This window comes from Euprymna scolopes, chromosome 17 (assembly GCF_053919585.1).
Source record: "Euprymna scolopes isolate OS-2025 chromosome 17, ASM5391958v1, whole genome shotgun sequence".
In the NCBI taxonomy this organism is placed as follows: domain Eukaryota; kingdom Metazoa; phylum Mollusca; class Cephalopoda; order Sepiida; family Sepiolidae; genus Euprymna; species Euprymna scolopes.
Window position 1 is genome coordinate 76516198 of NC_136498.1, and position 18541 is coordinate 76534738.

General features: G+C 31.3%; 1 protein-coding gene across 2 annotated transcripts in view; it reads left to right on the forward strand.

Annotated features, from left to right (window-relative positions):
• LOC145296806 (uncharacterized) overlaps positions 1-18541 on the forward strand; it is a 187098-nt gene that overhangs the window by 131053 nt on the left and 37504 nt on the right. For both annotated transcript variants that reach the window (XM_080142890.1, XM_080142888.1), the window contains one exon: positions 318-383. The gene's annotated coding sequence lies outside the window, so the exon portion shown is untranslated. The remainder of the gene's footprint in view (positions 1-317; positions 384-18541) is intronic.

Consider the following 18541-nt stretch of genomic DNA (forward strand, 5'->3'; position numbering starts at 1 on the left):
AGACCGGAGGATCGGTCGAAAATATGTACTTGTAAAAAAAAACGTTTTTTAAATTTTTTTTCTTAATAATATTTTGTATTCCTGCACGTCACCAACAGAAAACGAATAAAGAAAAGTTATAAGCTTTTATACTTTTCGTATTACGACCACCTCGTACTTTATTCGATTAGCCAGGATTTTCTTTCATTAGTTTCACTTTCCTTTCTCTTCAAAATTGTTTCCGTCATATATCATGATGAACAAATCGTTTCCGTCATATATCATCGTGAACCATCGTTGTCACAATATTTCTCATGCTTCTATCATTATCTTTTCAGAGCGTCGAAATTATCTTTTGGCTCCTTTCTTGGATAGGAATGATAAACTACAAACCAGACTAACCGGTAAACAACGATTTCTTTCTTTAAAAACAGTCACATTTTTTTTAAACTATAAGCAATAATTGTCTTATTAATTTAAGCACGCAATCATGACAGTCAAAAAAACACTAGTAAACAATATTATGATTAATACATTTTTAAGTACTATTGTGTGTCCTCCGACAAAAGAAGGATAGACCTGTAAATTCACCCTTGTCTGTTCGCCCCTTGTTCCGTTTGTCCGTGCGCACTTTCCTCAATAACTACGCCTTGAATTTTTTGAAATTTTGCACAAACATTAAACATGGTATGAGTAAAAAATAACAGAACGGATTTTCCGGGAAAACTCCGGTTGCTCCCCTAGAGGTGCCTTTCGGGTTAAAATGGCTAAAATTGACACTTTTGTGCTTATTAAAATACATTGATGCCTTGGAGTTTTATACAAACTTTCTGAAAAGTTGTAACTAACTGATTTCTATATAATTTTGTTTGTCTATACTTCGAGATAATTCTTGCGTGCGCCCCAGGGGCTCTTTTAGGGCTAATAAAAACACTCCATTTTACCATTTTGTCCAAAATTTTCTAGGTCTGTCTATTTAGCAGTTTTGCATGATGCTGAGCTCAAATTTAAATATGTTAAGGCCTTGGGTGCTTTTGGGGCTAAATGGGGGGGCGCAAATGCTGAACAGTCACTTTTTATGCCTCGTTCACTGTGTACTCACGGGGGACTATGCATGCTTCACTTGTTTTATTTGCTTCCTCTACGTGAGGTGAGACACAATATCAGGTGTATGGGGTTTGTAAAAGTGTTTCTGTGGAACAAACAGGATTCGAACTTGATACACAAAGATTTCCAGTCAGTTCAGTTAACAATTTAACCACCATCACATCCCTTATTTATCTCCTCTCGCGAAGCTTAAACACGGGGTCAGATATGGGTTTGGTGAAAGCTTTTGGACAGGATTGAAACCGCTATCTTCATACAATGCTCACCTTGAACTGTAGATATTCAACGTCTCTATCCACTGCGTTACGGGTCTCGAGGCATCTCTATCCCGTCGCGATTAACAACTTGACAAAGACCAGAGGAATAGTTGGCCGAAACGTCGTTAAACAACAATTATGAAAGATGAGGGTAATAGTTCGCCAATAAATAAATAAAATATACAAATACTCATCTCAAAAGAATTTCAGTAATTGAATAATGTGTGTGTGTGTGTGTGTGTGTGTGTGTGTGTGTGTGTGTGTGTGTGTGTGTTCAACAGCGTAAAATTCATTTACATTTTGCGATGTTAGACTTCCGGTTAATTTCGGTCTATTCTTTGAAACAGTTTTATCTTGTTGAAACTTCCGATGCTATCTTTTTAACGTATTACTAGTTATTTATTTTTTAAAGCCTGTTTTTTTTTCTTTATTAATAATTATTAATAATCACTTAAATCTAATGGTGTAACACTTTTAATATTATTACGTGGAATTCCTACACTTATTATGGCCGGTCGTCTGTGCGAAACGGTGCATAAAAAATATACCGAAATTTTAAATTGGAAAAAAAAGACAGTAAAATAAAATAAATTGGATTTTAGTATAATATTGTTCATTTGAATGTGTTTGCATTCATTAAGCTTCGACCTTGAAAAAGTTAGTCTGTAAAAAAATAGAAAGTATATGCACAAGCATATATTCTCCCCTTCATATGTGTGTGTGTCCTTTTTATGTATAGTACTCATTGTATGATTTTGTTTTTATGAATGGAAAGTGAATGCTTGATATAACATGAATGGACTGGTCAGTGAAGACAACTAGGTCAATTAGAGTTATGTACAATTAGAAAAAAACAACCTTTCTTCACGTCTCCGCCTTAATCTCGGCCTTTTGACCTTTTCTGTTATAATACTTTTTTGCATGAATAAATTTTATGACCATTTTCAAAAACAGTAATTCGTGTAGAGCCCATTGATAAAGCTTTATTTCCCTTTAACAATCTGCTTCACATGGTTATACTTCATTAAAATACTGACATCAAGTGTCTTGGATATATTTCTCAAACTTTGAGGTGATTTTTTTTCGTTCTTCTTTAGAAGAGGCCATATCGGCCCGAATATTTTTGATTGCGATTTACGGAACAAGCCCGAAATGGTTGAAGGAAACACATGATTTGAAAACATGTATAAATGAGGACATACAAAATAATACAATTAATGCACAAACTCAAATTAATTAAGGATTATGGTTAGGTTAAGTTAGAAAATTTATAAATTATTGTTAAGTTATCATGGTTAATTTATAAATTATAGTTAATTTATAAATTATGGTTAAGGTTAAGTTAAAATTTAAAAATTATGGTTAACTTAAGTTAGAAAATTTATAAAACTCAAATTCAACACAGAGGAGAGGGGAATCGATCTTAGCCTTAAGTTAGAGAAAAAAATGAAAATATTGCTCATTTGGTGTCGATACTAATTTACTGTTCGGCGACGATCCACCCACTTTTCGGTATTTTACGTAAATCGCAATCAGAAACATTGTAATATGAATCTTCTATTGTTTGTTTTAAAAAAATCATTCTCTCAAATCTCCATTGCGACGAGTGCACATATGTCATCATTACCATAACAGCATTTTAAACGATGCTTACAACGTCCGATCACTTGTAGAACCCTTCTCTATCGAACTTGATATTGGTGGCTGTTTGTAAAGTATTATGATTGAGTTGGAATTCTATGAAAAACGTCTTCTTTTGTCTTCGTTATTTATTTAAATAGAGATTTCGCTCGTTGTTAATCATGGTTATTTAAAACCTAATAAACATGTTGCGGAAATTATCTCACTTCAAATTATCAGAAAATTTAACTACTTCTAAAAAAGGAGACTATTGTCTTATAAATATAGTCATAAATTCCCAACCAATAAAGTGGACGACATGACCGGAACCGAAACAGAAACCTTGACTTTCAAGTTCAATCAACTGACCTATTGGGATTTTATTACGAATAGAGTTTAAAACATGACATTAATAAATTAACCATAAAATCGATTTATGATTCACGTTATGTTTCAAAGCATATATCCGAACATAATCGATGGTAAAAATACATAAATAGCATAGGAATTATTTTTAATAGTCCAAAACAAGTATTTTTGTTCTAACTACATACTGCCATAAACGGAACATTTTAATGTTTAATATATACTAGAAATTATGAGCATAATGGGTTCATTGATTTTAGTACTTAAAAATTGCATTATGAAAGAAATTCTCGGTTATTTATTAAACAGACTAGGTGTCTTATTAGCCATATTACATTTTGTATAAAACATTGCAAAATTCCGACCATAATCAAATGTTTTAAAGTGAGTCGAAAATCGGGCAGAATTTTCCGAACATTCTAAGTGACATAAATTAACGTTAAAAAATTGTGGATGCAACTACACTATAATACCGAAATTCGACATTTTTGATATTGAATTTCAAGGCAAACCCATTGTATCTACTTAATTGTCGTTACAGTAATGAGTATATCCAAAAATTATGAAAAACGATGAAGTAGAAAGAAAATTATTAGCGAAAACATTTTCTGACGAAAATTAGCGAAAATGAAATGTTTAGCTATAAAAAAAAAACACTGGATATTTCCCAGGGGAGGTAACTATTACAATTTTTGAAAAATACATCGTGAGTTACTTCCCTTGTTATTATGTCACGTGTTCCCAAAGAAATATGCCGAAGTTTTTTTTAAAGATAAAGATCGAAAACTTGTGTGCTTCTGTTATACCAATTAAGTAGATATCATTGCTTTTAGTTGAAATTGACACCAAAGTCAGTAGATAGTATTGATTTTTATCATTTTATTTGACACCAAAGTCAGTAGATAGTATTGATTTTTATCATTTTATTTTGTTTTCAAAATTTCGCTATTATAGTGGAGTCGCACGAAAATGTGTTCCTACATTAAATAGTCGTAAAAACATATTACTCTTCCATCATTTGATTTTGTTAAATTTACTACTTTTTTAAATGGCAAAAAAGATCTTAAAATTACATTATTAAATGATAAACGTATAAACTATTAAATATCTTCTTTTCATTTAACGGATGTGTGTGTTTTTTTATATTTCATTGGGGATTTTTAGTCGACTATCGAACCAGAAACGGTTATTATCAATGCCAACTTTATGTGAAAGAAAAAGTCGAAGAAACTACCACGCTTTCGTTGCTTTTTAATTTAAAGTTAATTAATGTTAATGTTTGTCTTTTTGAAGACTTTATGTCTCCCGTAAAATGGATATAAAAACAATTAAACAGCAAATAATTTTAATTGCGGTTGCTCGGGTAGTTTAATAATTGGTATCTCTACAATTTAATTTTTTGGCAATTTTACGAAGACAAAAATAACTGTAATTCTTGTGATGTTCTAAGTCCTTTATTCAAGTAACAGCTATAAGAGAGGTGCTGAACGATTGCATTTCGGCTTACTCAAAGGCGATAAAGTATGGATTATGCTAATTAATATCTATCGACAACATTACATTTATTTTAAGTGTAACTAGTTTATATAGGCGCCACGAAAATAGCATGAAAATTCCCCAGTTGCTTTCTTTATAACCTATTGTAAAGTATACTATTTTTCTGGAAATAATAAATTTAAGGTTTAAAAGTGTTAAAGAAAATTGTCTGTTTTTCCGTAAAAATAATTTTCATTGTAAGATAAACTTGAAATAAATAAAACCAGTATATCTTTTGTATATTTATTTATTGAAAGCTGTAACACTTTAAATATTCTTTCAGTAATAAAAACTTTCATTCTTTTGAAAATAAAGCCTTGCTAAATATGATTTAATTAATGAAGTGCGTTCTTTAAGTAATAGTTCTAGTATATATGAAATATTAATGTTTAATCCAATAGGTGGTTATAGCAAAATAAATTGTTTTGTACTATCAGAATATTTTCTAACGCTTTTGATAAACGTTACCAGTTTCTTTATTGATATTTCATTATCGCTTATGTTTGAATTCATGGTTGGAAACATGGCGTAAATGATAAATCTATGAGGTTACGCACAACCTTTTTGTTATGGTAATATTTGAAGTTTTGTATATAAGAAACTCCATATGTTTCAGTTGCTAGAAAGTCAGACTGTAGTGTCTCAAGGTTTCGGTTTCGATATCTGGTTATTGTAACAAAGCCGCTGACATTAGGTTAGTCGCAGCATCCATATGCATATGACCGAGCCGGTGTGCGATGTGACGTCACAACGAAGGTAAAGAAAAAGGGGAGATAAAAATATGTGAACGAAGAGGATGGTTCACAGAAGCACATGTTCGAGACGTGACGAGAGACACAGAAACGAGAAGCCGCACGTGGCCGAAAAACAAGAAATGAACCGTTTAAATATTTAGAAAAAAAATGTGTTGTTGGAAATATCAGATATAAAGGCTTTTGTTAAAAATTGATAAACGAGTTTCTTTGCGTTTTGAATGCGTTCTATTATGGCATCTCTTTGATTTGTTGAGAATTTATTTACTATTAATGCTATATTTTCCATTTCTAAAAGTAATTAAGATTTCTGATATTTCAAAATGGGATCCAGTTCCCAATATATTTATTATGTTTGAAAATATTTTGACTTACACAAAAAAAAACTTGCCAAATTGACAGACCAAATTTGTATTGATTAAACGAAATTTTGAAAATTTTAAATTATTTATTGCAGTAATTTCAATCTTTTTAAAACGATAAATATTATCTTTCTTCTTATCTTAAAATAACCTCCAGATAAGCATTCTTTAAATAAATCAAATATTTGATTGGATCCGAGCGAGAGTACAGTTAGACACAAGGTCGGTTTTAATGTGAAGGAAATTCAGTTGTTCCAAAATGAATTATGACAAAAAACAATTGGCTAATAAGTATAAAAAAAGATGACGTGTAGTATCAGATCAAATACTAACGTTTGCTTTTTTTTATTGTAACAATTTGTATAACAGAGCCACTAGCGGAGGAAAAGAAGGAAAAGAAAAAGAAAAAATGCACGACATGTATCGGAGAAGAAATTGCCCTCCGGGGAATATGAACGTTTGGCTCGTAGTTGACGAGAGATTTTTAACTACATGGCAGACGACATAAACTACGAGACTTTTAAAACGATAGGTGGTGCTTATTCTGGAAGAATAGTTACACGCTATGCAGCCCCCCCTGAGAAATATTCGTTTTTTTTTTTTTTTTTTTTTTTTTTTTAGCTAAACATTTCATTTTCACTAATTTTCGTCAGAAAATGTATTTGTTAATAATTTTCTTTCTACTTCCTCGTTTTTCATAATTTTTGGATATATTCATTACTGTAACGACAATTAAGTAGATACAATTGGTTTGCCTTGAAATTCAATACCAAAAATGTCGAATTTTGGTATAATAGTGTAGTTGCATCCACAATTTTTTAACGTTAATTTATGTCACTTAGGATGTTCGGAAAATTCTGACCGATTTTCGACTCACTTTAAAACAGTTGATTATGATCGGAATTTTGAATTTCATTTCAATTGAAAAACTGAGTAGAATTTCTTTCCTTTTTGATTTCCTTTGCAACTGTCTCAGACACAACGTGTGGGCCCGAGTGTTAAAATGTAACGACACCGTTAAAATATAATGATCGCGTCATATTTGTATCAAATTACATTTAAAAAAAATAATTTAATGCTATGTTTTTAAAACTGGTTAAGTTGATGCGATCGACACAATTTAATCTACGTTAGCGTTACAGTGGACCGGTCTTTCAATTTCAACAGAGTATTTAGACGGCAGTTCATCATGTAAACAGCTGGACTTTTGTCGTGTAGATGACACGTGGCAGTAGTAGGCGTCGAGATAGTGTTACTCTTCTTTTTTTATACCAACGTTTTGAAATGTTATTGATAATAACAAAACAAAATCAGTTAAAAACTTATCAATTCTTTTAGGTCTTCTTACTTTTACAGGATGCATGCATGGGATCTTTACCAAACCATTCCCGTTTGGGGCGGTGAAAAAATCTGTCCCAAACGCAAACGCTCTCATTCATACTTCAGAAACAAGAGAAAAAACGTGTGCTTACCGACTTCCTGTCTGTAACACAACACAAGATGCTAAACGCGTACACCCTCAATTCTTATCAGTAACTTCTAATTGAATTATACACTCTTTCGCTTTAACTTAATTATTTGAATTACTCGTATTGTTCTAATCTGGAGTGTTATTTACACAATGTTTCGGTCGATTTAACTTCCAGCTGTCTTCAGGTGTGTCTTGTAGGACTCAGGAATCTATCTCGGCAATCTTGTGTATGTTTTATGTAGTGGATAAAGTATTTGGTAAAATTCCGTTGGGGTTAAAAGGTACAATCCTTATTGCGGCGATATTCCATATACAATTGCGAAATACGTACGACTTCTACCCAATCACCTCACTTCTACCCGAAAAAAATGCTACGCCACTGAATTAAATAAAGCATTCCGTTCAAAATTCCGTACAGATTCCCGAATTCAACAGAAAGATTCCCGAGTTGGGGAGGCTACCCTGTAATACTATTTTGTCCTATTTAAGATGATCTATAGATTGGAGAGTTCATATTTTTATGGAAATCACTCCAGAAAATGTACGAAGCCACTTGATGTAAGGAGCTAAAAATACAACTTCATTGTCAAAAACGTTAAACACAAGTGTTATGCATGGATATATTCATACAGTAATTCTACCACCTTTTGTCAGAAACATTGTTCATGGAATGTGAGAACTAAAAGATAAAATAAGGGAAGTTCAAGTTGCAAGGCGAACGAAAATAAACCCAAAGTCTAGTTTCTACTCACCAGTAGAGATCATCTTAGACTGATTTTTATTCAGAGACATACTCTGAGACTGAAGAGTTCTTATTTAGTGGAAATGCTTATAAGAGGAATAGTTATGTATCAAGAGTGTTCGCCTTACGTTGTGTAGCAAGATTATTTATGAATAGGTGAAAATAATGTTTAAAACGATATTTCTCACATAAGGTTAGAATAGATGAAAATTTTATTGAAAGTTTAAAGTTATGGTTACATTACGTCACAGATAGAAAGTCGTCGGATAAGCTAGGATAATCCTTCACTTTTTTTCTTTTTAACCGTGAGAAAACAGTCGGTATTTGTGACAGCTGATTTCATCGTCCTATGGTATGTCTTGGTGAAATTGTATATGTATACTGCATGATTGGGAAGAAATAAACAAAAATATTGTTAAACTCCAACTGATGCTATGCTCTCCTTATTTAATTACCTCTCTACGAAGGCAGAATTAGACGCAATGTCGGTTTTTAATGTGGAGGGAAATCCAGCTTTTCGGAAAATTGTACTCTGGATTAGTAAAAAAAATGTTTAATTTCCTCAGTTTAGAAGGACTTCTACTTCACTGACTGAGGACCGAATGCATTAGGACAGATACTACGATTTGTTCTTAGCTAAAATTCCAAGGCTATTAATGTTGCTATTATTTACAACCGCTGTTATTAATCCAGATGCAACAACGTAAATAAAGAGAAAAAACATTAAGTTAATGAAGAAAAAATGAACCGCTACTACGTGTCATCTATACAACGGGATTTCAGCTGCCTACATGATGAGCTGTTGTTGGAATAATATTCTAGGATTTAAGAATTAGGTTTCATAGTAATACGGCTGAAGTCATTATTCAGGAAATATAAACAGACTAGATAATTCGTGTTCTATAGCAAGAATCTAAACATTCTAGACAGTCCTAAATTAAAGAGATATAATGGCGAATTCTTATTCAACGGATATCCTTGACATGGGGAGTTTTTTTATTATTCAACGGAGATTATCTTAGACAGAAGAGTTCTAATAAAATGGACACTTGGCCTGGAGAGTTTTAATTAAAAGTAGATAACCATATTGAAGAGTTTTACTCAAGGGGGGGTAATTTCCAACGAGGTAGTAAACTTATGCCATTATTTCTTATGACGTCAATAAAATATGTCTCATTTTGTCACAATGCAAATCTCGTTTACTGTTAGTGAGAATAGTTCGATAGACCCAATAGTAAATGATTTCAATTCCCGCAGAGAATAAATATCAATTAAATTCATTACATGCAAATGGCCAATCGATATTTTATCGAGAGAAACACGCATCATTCGATGCCAAACAATTTATGTAAAAGAACAGTTTTCAATGCTAAAGAAACTGTCCGTCTGGTCGTGTCTGTTAGAACGAATATGATGAACACAGTTAACGTAGATCGCAGAGCAATATGAACTTAAATATGACATTTTGATTAATACATTATTATACTGGACCCAATATATAGTAATGGTTTAAAAGTTTGAAAAAATTGTCTCGTACTCCACAACCGAGAATCGAAACCAAAACGTTTAGCTTACGATTTATTTCTCCTCTTCCGTTAATGACTGCGCTATGAAGACATGTTTGCTGCAAGGCTAAAAATGAAAACATAAACCAATAGCTATTACGTTATGCATGCATATTCGTAATGCAGGCGTTCGGTCTTCACCTGGCAAATTTCATTGCTTTTAATTTTCACACTTTTGTATCGATTTTCCCAGGCTAAAACCGAAATATAAAGTTTCGCGTGTGTTCGAATTCCTTAAATATGAAGTTTAATGTTTGTAGACTAACAACTCTAGGAGGAGTTTGGTAGGCAAAAAATTTTAAGCAAAAATATATACGTATACATAAATATATATAGAAAGAGATTTGTATTTACTATAAACTTTTTACGCAAATATTACGCAAGTATTAATCATGTTGAATATCTGTATTAATATAATTACACGTAATAGTTAACTAAAGATGATCATGCCATAAGAAAACCGAAAAGCCTTACAAGAAATTAATTACAATCAATGTTTGAAAAATGTAAATATTATCTAGATCTTTTGCTAATGAATGTAATTCCATATATATATATATATATATATATATATATATATATATATATGTATATATATATATATATTTATTTATTAAGTAATGTGATTGATAATTTAAAATTTAGAAATCAAATTATAATTAAATTAAAAATCCGTTTTATAAGAAGGAACAACAACAAAATCAATTATCTGTACGATCGTTTCGGAAAACAATGTTTTTTATTGTGGTATACATCAAGTTGCGTACAATAATTACATATAGTTTTATAGACATAAGGAGATCCTATGGTTCAACCCCCCATATTCCAAAAGCCTAGAGACAAACATAGCCAGAGAATTTTTTAAAATATTAGATAAGAACTTTAAAGCCCCCCATAGATATAATAAAATTTTCAATAAGAACACAATTAAAGTCTCTTACTCTACTATGTCTAACCTTCATCAGAAAATAATTAGCTCTAATAATGAGAAAATTAATAAGCTACAAAATACAACTATACAAAATACATCGGACTGTAACTGTAGAAGAAAAAATAAATGTCCCCTACAAGGCTCATGTAAAATTAAAAATGTTATCTATAGCTGCACAGTATCAAAATCTCCAAATCTACATGAACCTATTAACAGCCATAACTCAACTACCAGATTAAATAATAGCACCAACTTAAACCAATCTACCGATCAATTACAAATCAACCCACCATATAATAATCCAACAACAGACCTAACGGAAAATAATCACAATAAGCAAGAGGTAATATATTTTGGTTCCACATCTGGCCTAATAAAACATAGAATTTCAACGCACAAACATTCTTTTAAAAATAACTCTCTGTCAAACCAAACTACTCTATCCAACTATATTTGGCAACTAAAAACCAGCAATATTTCTTTCAACTTAAAATGGCGAATAATTGAGACTTGCAAATCGTATAAACCAGGAGATAAATTTTGTGCACTATGTACAAAAGAGACCCTAAAAATTTTAAAATATGAAGATATAAAAAATACAACCACATTATTAAATTCAAGACAGGAGCTTATATTTACATGCAGTCATAAACGTTGGTTTAAATTTAATAAATATAAACCATCTTAAATCATTAAAAATGTTATCTTATTAGTAAAAATAGATTACTATTTTTTTTAATAAATTAAGTTAGACTAATTATCTCCCTTACACCCTTCAAATAAATAAAGTAAAGAAAACATGACAATTATCTCCCCTTACAACGTGTAATTGCACAAACAACATTCTAAATATAAACCGTAGCGTCTTTAAATCTAAAATACGCTAACGGAAATAATTTATTGCACGGGCGTCCCCCCTTTTAAAATTCATCATTCAATAAGATAAAAAGCTATAGCAAACATCTAAATGAGTATTTTAACCATAGTTCCTGATTTCAAAAAGCGAAAATTAAAAGGTAAATATCTCTATATATTTTTAAAGCAAACTTATAATGTAAATTCAAATCTATATTTTACTCTATTTATTTCTATCTCTAACCCATTTTAATTTTCTTATAAATTTTAAATCCAGACCTTTTATTTCAATTTTTCAGATTCATCTGCCTTACTTTTAATGCTAGGTTTATTTATGGTGTCTTTTAAATTCAATAAAAACCCTTCAAAATTTGCTGACAAGGAGACCTTACTTATTAAAAAAACTATATGTAATTATTGTACGTAAGTTGATGTATACCACAATAAAAAGCATTGTTTTCCGAAACGATCGTACAGATAATTGATTTTGTTGTTGTTCCTTCTTATAAAACGGATTTTTAATTTAATTATAATTTGATTTCTAAATTTTAAATTATCAATCACATTACTTAATATTGAATTAGCTCTAGGACATTTAAATATCGAGCTTATTATATATCTAAATTACAACGAGAACTTTCTCTTTCCTGTATTTTAATTAAACTAGTAATTTCACTGTTACATTAAAATACACTCAGCTCTTTAGACTATTGTTCTAATCTCCTTTAAATATATATATATATATATATATATATATATATATATATATATATATATATATATATACGGTTTTATGTGTGTAAGTTATATATAACGATATGTAAACTGTTCGAACATTCAAATACGTTACAGTGATTTTGTTTTAATTCCACCTAGTGTCATTTAGGACAATAATCAATTAAGTCTATAAAATTACTGAAATAGTCACACATAAAGAAATGGCATTTATTTTTAATCAGATTTTCTTTATTTCATAATAGAAAAATTACGTTAAACAAACAATATCTCCCAATGTATTTTTAAAAATGGCTTAAATCTATATAATTATAAAACTCAAATGACCTTGTAACGATTCATGTAACCTACGTTCCGGTTTACGACATCCAGCTGCGCATGCGCGCATGACGTGCGCACTAAAATATTAACGTTATTATTTCAAAATTATTATTTAACATGGGAAGAGTGGGGTTTAAAATAACTGAAACGTACTACAGAAATAAACGATGTAAAAAAAAAACAGACAGTATTAACAATTGTTTATTTGGATAATTTAAACGCGAAAAAAAAAGAACAATTGGGACGCTGAAATATTAACGTTATTATTTCGAAATTATTATTTAACATGGGAAGAGTGGGGTTTGACATAAACAAAAAACAAAAGAACAATTGGGACGCTGAAATATTAACGTTATTATTTCGAAATTATTATTTAACATGGGAAGAGTGGGGTTTGAAATAAACAAAAAACAAAAGAACAATTGGGGCGCTGAAATATTAACGTTATTATTTCGAAATTATTATTTAACATGGGAAGAGTGGGGGTTTAAAATAAACAAAAAACAAAAGAACAATTGGGACGCTGAAATATTAACGTTAATATTTCGAAATTATTATTTAACTTAAACGTAATACAGAAATGAACGATGTAAAAAAAGCAGATATATCAAAATTTGAATTTAACTATAATAAGTATTATAGTATCTGTTCAGTGAACAGTTATCTATAAGTATGGCCAACCACTTATAATTCAGTAACTGTAATTTTATTTTTTCCAAAAATAATCAATTATAATAAACAGAATGACTCATAGAAATCTATCTATATTCTTTTTTTCATTTTAATATACTTTCATAGAAATATTTCTGTTATGTCAAAAAAAAAACTATTTTCTTTAAGTCACAAGTGTCACGCTCATACATGAATTTCATAGCTTATATAACATACTGACCCAACGGGTCATGGGTAGTCTAGTATTTAAATAATTCTTCTGATTGCTATTTAACGTGTTTAAATTAAGTAAATACGAACGAAGTAGAATATAAATATTAGATTAAAAAAATAAAAATATCTTGTACTAGCAGGGAGACCCGACGTTGCCCGGGATTGAATGATAATCAACGAATATTTCACATTCCTATATTTTTATTATCATCGAAATTCATGAAATCTCCCGGGGAAAGCTTCACCTGCCTCAATGCAGTAACTTAGCCCAAAATATTTGTTATTCTACATTGCACTTTAGAGAACCTACTGTTTTTTTTATAAAATTATTTTATATAAACTTCTTTCCACTTAACGAACAAAAAACTAAAGAAATTTACGTACGAGGTTTGAACCTACAGACCACGTCATGCAAAAAAAAACAAAAAAAAACATGTAAATTTTCAAGTCTTATAAAATTCTTTGCAGTGAAAAAAATTAAGAAACTTACGCGCGGAGTTTGAACCTATAGATCACGTCATAAAAAAAAACACGCTATCAACTTACACACAGTAGAATTTTTACGGCCCGTTGTTCTGTCATTGTTACTAAGCGACGACATGGAAAAATGGCTTTATCGATGATAGATAAATTAAAATAACGGTTTCGATTATCGATTATTGGCAATTATCAAGGGTATTCTGAAACAAAACTTTACTAATAATATTCCCAGACTTATGCACTAAAGTTCTGTAAATTTTAAAGAAAATCTATTCAGCCGTTTCGGAGTCTATAAGGAACGAACTCTCATACACACACAAAGTTGCATTCATGTAATTGTAGAGATTAGTTAAATCAATTTGCTGTTTTGTCAGCTAAACACTTTGAACACGTTCTTTTTATGTCATTCATATTAAACTTCTTTTTATGAACACATTTGCGCGGACAGTTTTTTTATTATTTTATGTCATATTGGAAATGTTTTCTGTTTTTTGTTTTGTTTTGTTTTTTGTTTTTTTGTGGGGGCAAAGTAAAAATTGTTAACATGACAATACTTGAAATTATTTATACCAAGAAACATTGCGATATCTTCACATGTGCAACGTCGGGCGAATAAAATATGAAGAGTAACGAATACTCATACTCCTAAAAAGAATAGATAAGATTACGGACAGTTTTAATAATGTACAATCTTAGAAGTTTCTACAATCCACCAGATAAGTCTAAGAATAAATAACTAACTAATCATTAATTGTATATACGTAAACTCGCAATATCCTGCTCTGATCTTTTGCGCTTGATTCTTTTCAAATAGTGTTTTCCTTCATTCTCTCATTTTTTGACTAATGCAGATTCACATTTGTCCATCCTAATTTATTTATTCATGTATATATATATCTATAATTTATATTCTCTGCCTATGCACTTATTGCTCTTACTGACCCCTCCCCAAAAAAATACAAGAATGCAATAAAAATCTATTACATAAATCTCAACTGTGTGTTTGTGTGTGTTTGTATGTGTGCGTATGTCCGCTAAAAACATTTGACAGACGCATCAAATAATGAGAAAATTGATATCATTCGAAAGATCAGTCTCACGGCCGACAAATATCCAAACAATGTCCCAAAAAATTCATTCTTTGACCGTCAACTGAGCCGTTTTTTTACAAGGAGGGGGTCAGTTTTTGTCGACATTCTTATATCATCATATGCCTTGCAATGACTTGCTTTATTTCGAACGCTGCCGAGGTCGTTTGTTGCAGTGAACGCGGCGACTAAACCGTTCGTTTTTTTTTTTTTGTGTGTGTGTTTTTTTTCACTTCCTTTTTCTTTTAGCGTTACAGGTCTTGTTCATATTACCTGCTTACTTTTTTTTGCGCTCGCACGGGTACCTAATGCTTTTTTTCATACTTTTTAGGTGGTTGGTTATTTATTATTTTGAGGGGGGCAATCGTTGCTATTTTTTTAGGGCTCTGTTGCTCAGTACCCTTAACATAAAACCTCTCCACACCCGGGCAACGCTGGGCGTATCCGCTAGTCATTAATAAAGTTCGCAATCCTTTCTGCAATCTAACTATATTTGTACTATACACTACTGTACTGTATGTATGTACTGTAACTATATTTGTATAAACTGCCTTTTATGTTTGACTTGTCCACCAATTTTCAGTCATGAATATCCAACAGTCTTGGTTTCATAATCGTTTATAATAAACAGACCTGGATACGTTCAAAATTGTAAATAATTCTGACATATTTTGGCATTGCTCTAATTTAGTCTGTGATTGCTCTCTTTAGTTCAGAAATCGTCTGGGGATTGTTTTGATAGGTATTATCTTCGAAATAAACCCGAAAAAAATATTCAGTGATTATCTGTTTAAGCTAATTTATGATCACACCTCCTACTGATGAGACGATTATCAAACTGTGTCTCCCAATATATTTAAAAGGTAATAAAACAAAATGTGCTCACTTCGGCATTATATATACCACCATTTGAATGATACAACATGACTCCTGCAAAAGATGACACACAAATTCGTTAAGCGTCCTATTATGAGGAGGGCGGTGGTTAAGTGGTTAACCACGCGCATGGAAACCTGCGTGTGCCAAGTTTGAATCCAGTTCGTTCAACAGAAACATTTTTATCAGAACCCATGTTTTACCGCTGAGTAAGACAATAGTTATAATGAATTAATTGGTTCTCAAAATCGTAAAAAAAACGAAGGGAGGTGTGTGTGTGTGTGTGTGTGTGTGTGTGTGTGTGTGTGTGTGTGTGTGTGTGTGTGTGTGTGTGTGCGCACGCGCGTGTATGTGCGCATCGTGTTCGGGACATACAGAAAAGCCTTATAGCCTTATAGTCGCCAAACAACGCTTTGGGTCTATTCGGACGCCCAGCAAAACAAAGAATAAAAAAGAGAAAATTACCACCACAGTCGACGATTAGTTTATTTACGGAGTTTCGATACAGATAATGTACGCACTGGAATTTTTACTAATTTTTTTAGTCAGAGTTGTCACTGACAATTCAATTAAATTCTCTATCTTGACACGGAAAATTAGATTAAGGTCACTAATTGCTTTGTCAGAGAGTCAATTGCTTTTACTTTTTGTCTTTAAAATAATTTTGAGCGGTCAAATCTTGATTTCAATCTTTTATCTTCTATATACATTAGAACCCCGGGATACGGTAGCCCTAAGATACGTTTTTAGGTCACGATGTGGAATACTATGTTTTCTGCCCCTGGTTACGGTATTTTCCCCGTCTTACGGTGTTATTTATAATGATATTTGATTATATACATGTGTATTATATACTCTACTGTATTTTGTTACTTATTTTTAATGCCGTATCCCGGGGTTCTGCTGTATCTATAAAACAGATTTTTTTTCTCGTTTTTACATTAATCATTCAAACACGGTTAAGTGGTTAAGTCGCAATTTTAGTCATTTAGAACTGCTTTAAAGATTCACCGCTCACTCATTTTTCGACCAAATTTCAAACAATTATTACAGTTTAAAGATCACCTTCTCAACTATATTGTGAAAAAAAAAATTCATTTTTCGTTCAGTAAAACAAAGTTATGATGAATTTACTGGTGTTCAAAATCGTAAAAAAAAAACGTACGTAGGTGAGCGACGTTTTTTATGACTGGTTTCCATAGCAACCACGACGCTTCAGCAACTACTGTTGCTACTAATTCACCGCTCTAGCGAAAAAAGAAGTAACAAGTGAAACAGAGAGAATGAAAGCATGAAAGGGAGATAATTGGGGGATTTTATTGACAGCAGACGAGTGCCGTACATTGTTATTTCTTATGTGTATGTTATGTTCATGGGGCAAAAAAAATAAGACTAAAATTAAACAAAGAACAAGTGAATTTACTAAAGCCTGGAAAAATCATAGATTACAATAGAAAAAAATGCGAGCATAAAAAGCAATATGGTTAAGCTTAAACATGGAAAAGCAAAGGACTAGTTGTTAAAACTGGAAAGGAAATGGACAAGATATTCTAGTAAAAAATAAAATAAATTTATAACTTAAAATATTGCAGCATTAAGAATTGATTATATAATGTTATAAATTGAATTTTAAAACCAAAATCAAAAATATTAATAAAAGTTCCATAATTGTTCCTGTTACGAGCGCTTTCGATTCGTCCTCGAATTTTTTTTTTTTTTTTTTTTTTACACAGTGGTCACGACTTATCAAGGCCCAGACGCCACTCAGGGATAAGGGTTATTGCAAGTACAGTACGTTAGTGTGGAGATTTGATGAAGTGTTTACTTAAGGGGGCGGTTCATTAGTAATGTGTTAACGTTGGACTTGAAGACATCCAAGTTGTAGTCAGGTGGGAAGCAGGCAGACGGAACAGAGTTCTACAGGCGTGCAGTTCTAAGAAAGAAGCTTTGAATCATTTGAATCATCATCAGGTGTTGAAGTAAAAGTGCGAAGGAGCGAAAATGAGAATTAAAAGTGAAAACTAAAATATACAATAAACGGCGACAAGTTTAAATATATAGAGTCGATGAAAAGTCGATTTAAATTCGAATATTAAAGACTAAAATGTCTTGCGTAGTTCGTATTGAACGAACTTTGTTAACGGTGTCCACGAACTTGCTGATTCTAATACTCGGAATTGTTAATCAACCTATATTTTTAATCGACTTTTCATCGACTCTATATATTGTCAAAATGGTCGTCGTGCGACTGTGATTAACGAGATCTGTACTAACAGCGAGTATCTGTTTTGAAACGACAAAATAAATACCTTTTTATTTACCAAAAAAATACCGAAGTTACCATTTTCTTCTGTGACCCTGTTTATATACAACGTGATGGTTTCCTTAATAAAATATAGACGACTGCGTTACTGGAGTTTATTTGGATAACGTTACAAAAGTTTATTTGAACAACGTTACACTTTTTTCAATTTAAAAATTATTTAAACGAACTTCTTAATAAACTCAGCCATGGATATACAAGTGACTTCATATGTTAACTCATTTGAATATTCATTTTAAAATCGAACTTTCATTAATAAATTATTCATTTTATATGGCGTCTTATTGGGT